Consider the following 11,335-nt stretch of genomic DNA (forward strand, 5'->3'; position numbering starts at 1 on the left):
CATGTTAGATCAAGTTGATTTTTACCTCTGTCAGAACCAAAGCCATGTTACCGAACTCACCATGGCTCAAATCCCGAAGCTGTAAAAATCAAAAATGTTCCATTTCGGGTTCTTTAGCAGTCTGCAAAATATCAGAAGTTTTTATATTGTAAATCTTTCATTATCATATTAAACATTGCATTTGGTTCGGATCCATAGGAAAAATCCACCATTTTTAGGGTTTTCTTTAAATTTTAGCATTTAAATCATATCATTTCGTGATTTTTAGCATTCTAGGCTGTTTATCAGAGTAGGTAGATGCTTCATACCGAATTTGGTGTAATTTGGAATTCATTTGAGGTTTGTTTTAGCCATATCCTCAAAAAAAGCCCCGCGGGACCCGGTTTTAAGCGAAAAACAAGCGAAATTCGTTATTTTGGATAAATTGCAAAATGTCAAATTCTGATTTTACAGTCCTAATGTGTTTAGCAGCATGTCATCATTTCTCATTATGCATTTCATCATCATTTGATTCAATTTGAATTTCAATATCTCAATTTTACCAAGTTTTCCTTCAAAAACCCTGATTTTAAAGGTATAACTTTAATATTAGGGGTATTTTGGTTATTTTGACCCCAATTCCGAATTTCAAACTATTTTCTACTGAATTTCTTGCATTTTCATCATTTCAAATATCAAGGAAGCATGAGAATAGGGTTTATATCCAATTAAATCCAATAATTTCATAATATTATTGGAAAATCTTGGAAAAACCCACATATTTGAGGTAACCCCATTTCAAGTTTGGCAGGGACATTCAAAAGAAGGAGCCGAAGTCTGCAATTTCTATTTATTTCATTTATTTAGTGATGTAATAATGTAAATTTTGGAATAAGATTTTAATTTTCTGCTTAGACTAGGATGCATATCATATAGTTTGAATTTATGCAATATCCTGCTTATATGATTCATGCATTTTATTTCAAAAGCACTATGAATGTTCACGAATGACACGTGCACCAACTCTTAGGGAGTTGATGAACTCGGTGTAATTCATATTTACGGCCCTAATCGGAATATGAACGAGACCCAGATCCATCATCTTTCTACTAGTCACATTGAGCCTACACTCTTAGGCTATCTTAAAATGCACATCATATTTCTAATATTTTCAAAGCATTGTGCATTAAATCAATTAAATTCTGAACATATTCATGGCCACAGTCAGGATATGTGAAGGATTTATTTTGATTTAATACACATTTTCCAACAAATTTCTTAGAAAATCTTTCAAAGTGCATTCATTCACTCATATCATTTGCATCATGAAATCATTGATTTTCCCGTGATTTTCTTAAGAATACTTCATTCTCAAGAAATCGATTTCTCAAGAAAACTCTGAGGATCTTTCAAAATCGGTTTTCCCAAGTCAAGTTTTTTTACAGTTTTCCTTGGAAAATGTTATTCTCTTAAGAGCTTCAAAAGAGTTTTCTAATCTTTCTCCAAGATCAAAAATCGATTTCCAAGTATTTCAAAGGTAAAATTCCCAGGATTTCGATTTCCCAAGTTTTGAATTTCCTTCTCCAAAGAGTTTTACTATAAACTTTCCATCATTTTCTTAAGAAAATTCTCAAAGTTCAAGTTTTCCTAAGAGGTGTTTCCCTTTTCAAATGTTCACCTTTTTCTCAAGAATCACTTCCATTTTCCCAGGATTTTCAACCATTCGTGATTTTCCCACATCTTTATGAACTTTCTCGTGATTTCAAAACCTCTTTCACATGAGTTTTCCTAAGAAATTGACTTTCATCTTTTTCCTGAGAAATTCTTTTCAACTCCAAATATTTTCCAAGCATACATCATGTTTTCTCAAGGTGCATTTTCCAAAATCTCATAGCACATGCCTGAATTCTTTGTGCATATAGGGTAGAACACGATTTTGATGATTTAACTAAGTCAAGCACAATTTTGGTCCTTGGTTTGATTACCCCCGTTAAAGGCGGCAGGAACGGTCGAACCTCGTACCGACAGGTCGAGCCCCATCCCATGGATTTTCCCGCAATTTTCAAAACGGAGGCGAGTATTTCAAAACCATTTTCAAAATCCGGTCAAGTTTGAAGCGCGAAAGCGTTTTCCCTCTCTCTTCCGCAAGGAAGGAAAGACGGGAAAAATTTCGCGACGATAACAATAGGGCATGCCATATGCATTTTTTTTAAGCATTACGTTTGGCATATTCATTTCTTCATTAGAATAAACACTTTCAGGTATGTCTTTTGTTTTAATACAACGTTTTCAATTCTTCTATATTTTGCTTTTTTGCTTGGTGCTGACCCTGTTTTGCAGGAAATATGTAAAAATATCAAATCTCTTTCTTAGATTAGAGGCGTTTGATATTTTCAATTTCAATCTCAGAGTTGTAATAGTTAGATATTAAGATTTTATCTTCTCAAAGCATAGACTAGAATGAATGAGCATTATAAATATCATGAATTGCTTGTTTTCATGCATTTTTGCCTTTATTTCTCAAATTCTCACAAATGGCAACACGAATGGCACGTGCACCATTTTGTAAGAGGTAATTAATCCTAAGTTGATGATTTACATCAACAGCCATAGTCGGGATGTAAACAAAACTTAGTATTTTTATCTTTTATAAAATGACACTGGATCCACACTGGATCCTTTTCAAAAATCATCATATTTTCAAATATTTATTTCTTTTATTAGAGTTTAACTTAAAATTGGCTCAAAACATATACCAATGGCCATAGTCAGGGTATATTGAGAGTTAATTTCATTTTAAACTCTATAAAAGCACAAAAATATGTTTTATTCTTCACCTGAATTTAAATATAGATTATTATATAATACATTCAATGACCATAGTCAAGGATGTATTATATTTTCCATCTTATTTCAATTCATGTAAAGAATGAAATAGCTTTTTCAAAATCCAATTTTAAATTCTTTAAATTCATTCATCATTTAGGATAGAATTGCATCATATTTTCAAAATTTCCTTTAAAAAACCCAAGTGATTTTGAACATCTTTCTTCAAACTTTTATTTCAAATTCCAATTCTATCTCAATTTCAAAGTCCAATTTGACTTTGGAATTTCAAAATCATTTTATGTTCAAAATTCCAATTCAATTCAAAATTCAAAATTTCAAAGTTCAAATTTAACTTTGAAGTTTCTGATTCATTCTCAAAATCAAAATCAAGTTTATCTTCTTATCTTCAATCACAGTTTGAGATTGATTATGAATCTCAAAATCTAAATCTTCCTAAAGTTTTAAAATTCAATCTGGGTTTTCAAAACCCAGATCCATCTTTAAAGGTCCTATTTGGACTTTTCAGAATCTGAATCCAAAGTTAAAACCTAATCCCAACTTGGATCCAGATTTCCAAGTGTAATCTCTACTTTTGGATCTCAGACTTCAGATCCAATTCTATTTTTAGGATCCAGAATCCAACTTCACTATGGATCTCAGACTTCAGATCCAATTCTATTTTTAGGATCTAGAATCCAATTTCACTGTGGATCTCAGACTTCAGATCCAATTCTATTTTAGGATCCAGAATCCAATCTCGTCTTGGATCTCAGACTTCAGATCCAAATCCATTCTAGGATCCAGAACCTAATTCTACTTTGGATCTCAGACTTCAGATCCAATTCCATTCTAGGATCAAGAACCTAATTCTCCTTCGGATCTCAGATCTTAGATCCAATTCCATTTAAAAATCAAAATCCAATTTCATCTTGGATCCCAGAGTTCAGATCCAATTCCCACTTCGGATTCTAAATCCATAATTCGATTTTAAATCTCAACTCTTTTTAGAATCCAAACTTTGGATTCAGATTCCATCTTGAATTCTAGATTTCAAATCAACTTCTATTCTCAATTTCAATTCTTAAAACCAATTCCATTTCATCCCAAAATTCAAATCCAATTCCCATTTAGGATTCTAAATCCAGAATTCATTCTCCTTCTGAATTTCAACTCTATTTAGAATCCAGACTTTGGATTCAGATTCCATCTTGAATTCCAACTTTCAAATCAATTCTATTTCTCAATTCCCTTTAGATTTCCCACATTTCATTCTGATTTCAAACTTCAAAGTTAGAATTCAATTCCATTTCATTTCTATTCTAATTCAAAGTCCATTTATGACTTTGAAATTTCCTTGCTTCTCCTTTTATCTCAAAATTCAAAAATCATCTCTTTTTCAATATCCAGATTCATTCTTCCCAAACTCTGACTATTTCCAAAAACTTAGAATTTTAAATCTTAAATTTCTAAGTTAGAAATCATTTCTTCGCTCCATTATCAGATTCATTTCAGAGACACTTGGGAAAATTTCAAAATTTTTCAAAAAGAGCATACATCTTTGCATTTGCACAAGCATGATTTTTTGTGCATTTAGATCTTTAGGATAAATTCTTAGATAATTTCTTAGCAAAGCAAAAGACATAAATTCGACCCTTGGTTCGATTACCCCTGGTAAAGGCGTCAAGAACAGTCGAACCTCGTACCGACGAGCGAATCTCGTCTCCCAGTTTTCCCGCAAATATTTCAAAAACAGAGGCGAGTCATTTTCTCAAATATTTTCAAAATTAAGGTCAAGTGAGACCCTGCAAAAAGAGTTCCTCTTCTCTTCTTTTTCTTTTCTTTTCTCTTCTCTCCTTCTTTTCGTCTTTTATTTTCTCCCTTCAAAAAGGAGGAAATAGAGGTTGGAAAGAAAAAGAGAAGGAAGAGAGACAACATTACGAGAGGAAAAATTTTGCGATGATCACACCACCTCATAACGATGATAGAGAACAATTTACTGTAGCTGACAAACTGTCGACATTTCAACCACTTGGGCATGCCTTTGGTAGTTGCCGGTCAAGACTCTTGGAAGATCGAGCACAAGACGCAACAAAAAACTATATCATTTTTAATTGCTCAGTGATTGACCCATACATCGAGTAAGTATATGTAGATGCAACACAAATCTATATCCTTTTATATTCTATACGTGCATACATGGTTCAGTAATATAAGTATTTGATAAGTGCAGACGATTTGATCTAGAGTTGCGAAGAGAACTTTTACGTCTCACTGATGCAAAAGTACAAAAAGAACGTAAAACTAAGTTTGTGGCATGGTTGAAAGAGTTGGTAAGGACGATGACATAAATTGTCTCTGTGAAACAACAATAACTTACTTAATTGGTCATGATCACAATCATTGTTTATGTTTGTAGGTCCGCCATGGTGATGTTAAAGATCAAAGAATATGTGATTTACAAAATAGTCCGACCTAAGTTGTGCAATGTTATAATGGGTACATCGTAAATGGTTATCGATTACATACAAAAGACTACAATGTAAACAAATCAATGATGAATAGTGACATGTGTGTCAAGGGTAGCAGCTACGGTAAAAATGAACATGATTACTCCGGTGTTATAGAAGAAATAATGAAGTTGACTTACTTAGGCATAAATAATAGGGTAACTTTATTCAAGTGTCATTGGTTTGATCCCATTGCAACAAGAATCGACAAAGCCTCAAGCATTGTGGAGGTGAATCATAAATCAATGTTTGAAACATATGAACCATTCATATTAGTCTCGCAAGCTCAACAAATTTATTATACTTCATATCCGAGTACAAAGAAGTCAGATAGAAATGAATGGTGGACAATTTGCAAGGTGAAGTCCAAACTATACCCTAGTATGATCAGTTACAGGAAGACAAGTTAACTGAAGATAGTAATTACTATCAATCAGATGATATGTATGACTTTTCTTATGATCACGATGTCGCGCATGGTATGCATGTCATATCTCCATTAGTCGATGGAACATTCATGAAAGAATGTGATCCAAATGATATACCAAGTAGATGGGCAAATAAAGAAGAAGATGAAGAAGAGGAGGAGGAAGAAGAAGAATATTAAAGTCAAATAAGTGATAAGGAAGAATTTCTGAGCTAGTGAAATAAATCTTGTAATGCAAACCTCTATTTGATGTGAATGATTTGAATGTATTGAAATGTATTGCAATGATTTGAAGGTATTGCAATGTTTGAATGTATTGCATGACATTTTTTATTCTTTGATTATGTATCTTTGATACGTATAGAGGTATGATTTGAATGTATTGTAACATGTTTAAATGTTTTGAATGTATTGCAATATTTGATGTGAATTATTTAAATGCATTGAAATGTATTGCAATGATTTGAATGCTTTGAAGGTATTCTAATGTTTGAATGTATTGCATGACATTTTTTATTTGTTAGAATGTATCTTTGATATGTATAGAGTTATGATTTGAATGTATTATAACGTGTTTGAATGTATTGCAATATTTGATGTGAATGATTTGAATTATTTGAATGTATTGAAATGTATTGCAATGACTTGAATGATTTGAAGGTATTACAATGTTTGAATGTATTGCATGACATTTTTTATTTGTTAAAATATGGTTTGTGGAGGTTATAGTGGTTGATCACCCAGTGATAACCAGTCTCAACCTTCATCTTCACGGGCTGCTTCAATAGGTATATCATTTAACTAATTGTATACTTGATTAGTTTAAATGCGCATTGTGTGAATTTTTAACTCATTTTTCTACAGATGATGTTTCACCTACACATGACCCACCTACACCAGCTGTTCATATAAGTCACGAGACAACACTAGATGCAGGGTCTTCTCAGTTTGACACAAGAAGACTCATTCAAATAGTGTATATCGATAATTGACTGTAAGAATTTCATTTTCACTTATCCTATACTTATCTTATAAATATTATATATTGATAGTTAATGTGTACCAATTCATATGCAATGCGAGGTTCAAGCCACAAGAAGTAATACGAGAGATTAGAAATTCACTAGTTCAACATCTACCAGGACCGGTCACTCAATGGAAAGAGTACTCGAATGAGGTGTTGGACAGATTGTGGTCATCATTCATGGTATATAATCGTTTCTCATAGTTAATGTGTTTCATATTTAATTTTTTGCTATAGTCATGTCTACTAACTTTCTGAAAATATTTGTAGGCTTCGAATCGCTTCGCGACTACGATGAAGGAGCAGGATGCGAGAAAGGTGTGGCAGAAGGTGACTGTCAATCGATTTGTAGACATGCTGCACAATATAAAGACTGCAGCAAGAAAAGCATCTGACGGGATAGATGATCTACTGTAGTGGAAAGGCCATGAACCTCCTACTGTCAGGTCAGATGTTTGGGATGCAATGTGCGACAAGTGGGCGGAGCATGAATTTTAAAACCGCTCAGCGAAGGTTACACAAAATCGAGAGAAAATGCCCGATGCCCATCTACTCACAGGTGGATCTAGGACTTTTGGGAGCCATCTGAAGAAAATGGTAACTCATCAATCTATATCTTGTTAATTTTATAAGTATTGTTGCAAACCTGTTAAATAATTCTTTTATCATTTAACTTTGCAGGAAGCAGAAAAAAGATGCATTGTGCCATACAAGGATGTGTTTGTTGAAACACATAAACATAAGACCACGGGAGAGTTTGTATCATAGAAGGCGAGAACAACAATGGTATATATTTATTGTATTAATAAATATTATAATATACAAGTTATCATAAACATTGTAATTCTTAATTATTAATTCATACTGTAATCATTACTTTGTAGGAGTCATATGAGCAACAGATGGTAGAGCGATGTGGTGATGACTCCACTCAGCATCCACATTTTGATCCTGCAGCATGGGTGACTGCAACTGGTGAACCCAAAAAGGGTCGTGTGTCGGGTTTGAGAGTAATATGAACACCTTACCAGTCGTTGCTTCCTCTAGTCACGGCTCACAGAGTTCTCCCATCAGCATCAACTCCAAGTATCCGACTGACCCGCCTAATTCTTGGGATGGTGTACGCCAGCTCGTTAAGGACACAATGCGTGACTATTTACATGAAGCAATTTTCGACGTTGTCCGTAATGAGTTATGCAATTTTTTTTGGGACAGGGGAACTTCGTCTGCAGGTGTCTCTCAGGTATGAAAGTTTCATGTGATGTATTGCATGTCGTTAGATTTCATGTTACTTTAATTGCCTTAACTTAGGTGCATTGCATATAATTTATTTCATTATATTTTGTTTATCAATACTAACCTTTTTTTTTCTCTTGTAGGTTGCTGGAGATAATCAGCGTAGAGGAGCTGAAGGGGCAGATCGAGACAATGAAGAAAATGATGCACATAATCTTGGCGATAATTAGATTCATGTGTTGAATTTATTGTACCTTCTTGTTGTTTCAAAAATATAAATGTTCACTTGTAAATAATTAGAACTTGGCGAAAATTATAGTGGATCGATAAATTATTTTAGTTGCTTTTTATATGTATTTTTTATGTGTACTTTATTTTTTATATACAGGAAATATAAATTGTACAGGAAATATAAATTGTATCACGAGAATTTTTTCTCGATATTTATGTTTTAAATAATTTTTTAATTTTTTTTCTTGTTTGTGACGGATTAGCGACGAATATTTTCCGTCACTATTTACTATCGGCGTCCAATTTAGCGACGGATTAGGGACAAATATTAATTCGTCGCAAATGTGAACCAGCCAATGTTTTTCCGACAGATTTTAATTCATCACTAAGTTCGTCGCTACAATAGCGATGGATTTTAATCTGTCGCAAAACCAAAATCTTTGTATATTAACGATGGCCTTGCGATGAATCATGACATTCATTAATTCATCGTAAATTAGCGACGAAATGTGCGACAAATAGTTTTCGTCGCTAATTAGTGAGTATATTTTTGTGATGAAAGCTATCCGTCGCTAAGCCGGCGCTAATCCGTTTAAACAGTTTAGCAACGAATTGGTGATGAATTAGCGACAGATTCAGGTCATCGCTAATCCACAGATCCATACCTACTTAGATTATACAACAATCTGAGTTGTTTCCCAAGCTAGGATGAAAATCCAGAACAATCAAACTTTTAAAATTGTCAATTGAAGTTGCATGTCTAATATCCAATGTTCAGCGTAGCCTTGAAGTCTTGTCATTCCTCCTCTCTTTTAAAGAATAAAATGAAAATATATTGGAGTGGCAGTTTTGGGTACTCGTTCTAACTTTCTTGTTCAAAATTGTTAACATAAAAACTTGATCAGAGTCAAAACCAAGATTCCAAAATAATCTGATTAATTTGAATCCAACATGAAACCAAATTCGGATCTTATTCCAAGGATCCTTATCTAGAAATGAAATGTCTGACTCAGATCAGAGATAAAACCAAGTTATTTGCACTCATAAGGTGGACTATCTTTGCCAATGGGTCTTGAGTTTGAGTATCACCTCAATTTAATTAAAGCAAATCACAGTGAGTGCATTGTTCTACATGTTAGGCACTGCTTTTAAGGTTTTGTTTGGGGGCCTTCCATTGAGATGAAATTAAGCACTGTTTCCACGTATTGCCAAAATGTTGTGGTGTGGATGGAGTTGCCAAAACATCTTATTCTCGATGGGGTTGAAATGTAATGTTAAAGCTTGTTACTACATGAAGAAATTCGTTTTTCTAGAAGCTCGCTTCGGAAGCAGAAAACTTCTAGCTTCTCCAAAAGGAAGAAAAGCTTTGGAAAACCTGCTTCCAAAATATGAGAAACTTGATTCCCTTTAATGGGAAGCTCGCTTCCTCTTTGTTTTTCAAATCGTTTCTCTTTCACTCTCTTAAAGCATCCCTCTCACTTCTTGTTACTTTCCATTCACTTCCTATGTTTTTCATATTAGAAAATTATAATTTTTTTTATAACAAACTTGCATGTTGGTTTTCAATTGTTTTGTATTTTTGTTCACATTATTTTTTTATTTGCTTTCGCATATCCATTTGGTTTCTTGGTAACTATAGTTGGGGTTGCCAACTTCATCCTCAATGCAGTTTTGGTAACACCAAAACTCCCAAACAATAGAAAGTGTTGGCAAAACCACAAGTGCTCCTAGGCAGTAGAAGATGTTTTTGTGGGAACTGCAACACACCTCTAATTCAGAGCTCCCAAGCAGGGCCTAAAATACCAACTTCTACCATTAAACTAAATGTGGTGGCAAATTATGTTGATTTTTAACCACATAGAACTTTACTTGTTTTTTGACCTCATGTTAGTAGGGATACAAGTGTGGTCCAAAATCCAACTTGGGAACTTATTTATCCCAGGTCTGCATCTGCTCACGAAAAATCAAAGTAGATTTAACTTGAACAGAGGCCTGAATTCAAAAAGACAAAACTTATGCTATAAATTTTCAGATCAGTTAAGTGTTGGGGTGTAATTTGATACGGATCAGAGAAAGAATGTCTCTCCATATCCATGTCCAGGTCCAGTGGATTGCCTTGAATCCATGTTCCCCACTTCCTAGGGGCGCCTACATAAGTAAGAAGGCCCCCAAAGGAACATACTTGGACAAGCAGTGACCACATATATAGCAAAAACATTACTGCAAAAAATTTAGGTCTATTATCTTAAGAAGTTTAATGTGGACCAATGATATATTCTCTTGCTGAAACGTCAAACGAGTTCATCTGGGCATTGCCAATCTAACAACTCTCTGAGATTGGTGGAGAAATAGCAACGTGGTAAATTGCTTATAGCCTCATATTTTTGGGACCACACACTGGGCTCCAAGTGTTCGACACAATCTCTCTTCCTATTTCAACACCACAATTTATTTATCTCCAATATTTTCCCAAAGGCTGAGACGAAATATGCATGGTTGTAGTTGTAGGGATGCCCTTCTAAGTGAAACTACAGGAATGCCATCTTGTGAAGTAGATTTTAGTATCTCCTTGGTTTTGATTGCTGCTTGACAGATTACGAGTCCTTACAGAGTTTTCCAGTATGACCTCCATGTCCTTGTAGCGTAACAGTTGAGCCTGATCAACTTAATCATCCTTTCTTTCACCATCACAGAAACATGCCATTTAGGATTGAGGCATACGTTTTTATGGCAGGTCATGGCTTTCATTCCTACTATTAACCTTTTCAAGAAAATTATTATTTTTATTTAGGCGAGGCAACTCGGGCTTGGCTCGTTTCGCTCAGGCCTATACGAGCTGAACTGAGCTCGCACGAGCCATAAGAGCTGAGTCCAAACACTATATCACTGTAAATGAGCCCAGCCCGAACAGCCCCTGTTCAGCTCGTTTGCCATGACTATGTTTTGAAACGATAATAGCTGCTGTAATACTGTAAAAATATTGTGTGCTTATCCTTATCATTATCTACTGATTAGTTACCTACACTTTAAGATAAAGATCGACCAAGATAGATCACATTTGATGATCAACTATCCTCTAGTTAGTTACCCACATCTTAAAGA

The sequence above is a fragment of the Nuphar pumila genome, chromosome 14 (genome assembly GCF_984573655.1).
Source record: "Nuphar pumila chromosome 14, dmNupPumi1.hap1.1, whole genome shotgun sequence".
NCBI lineage: Eukaryota > Viridiplantae > Streptophyta > Magnoliopsida > Nymphaeales > Nymphaeaceae > Nuphar > Nuphar pumila.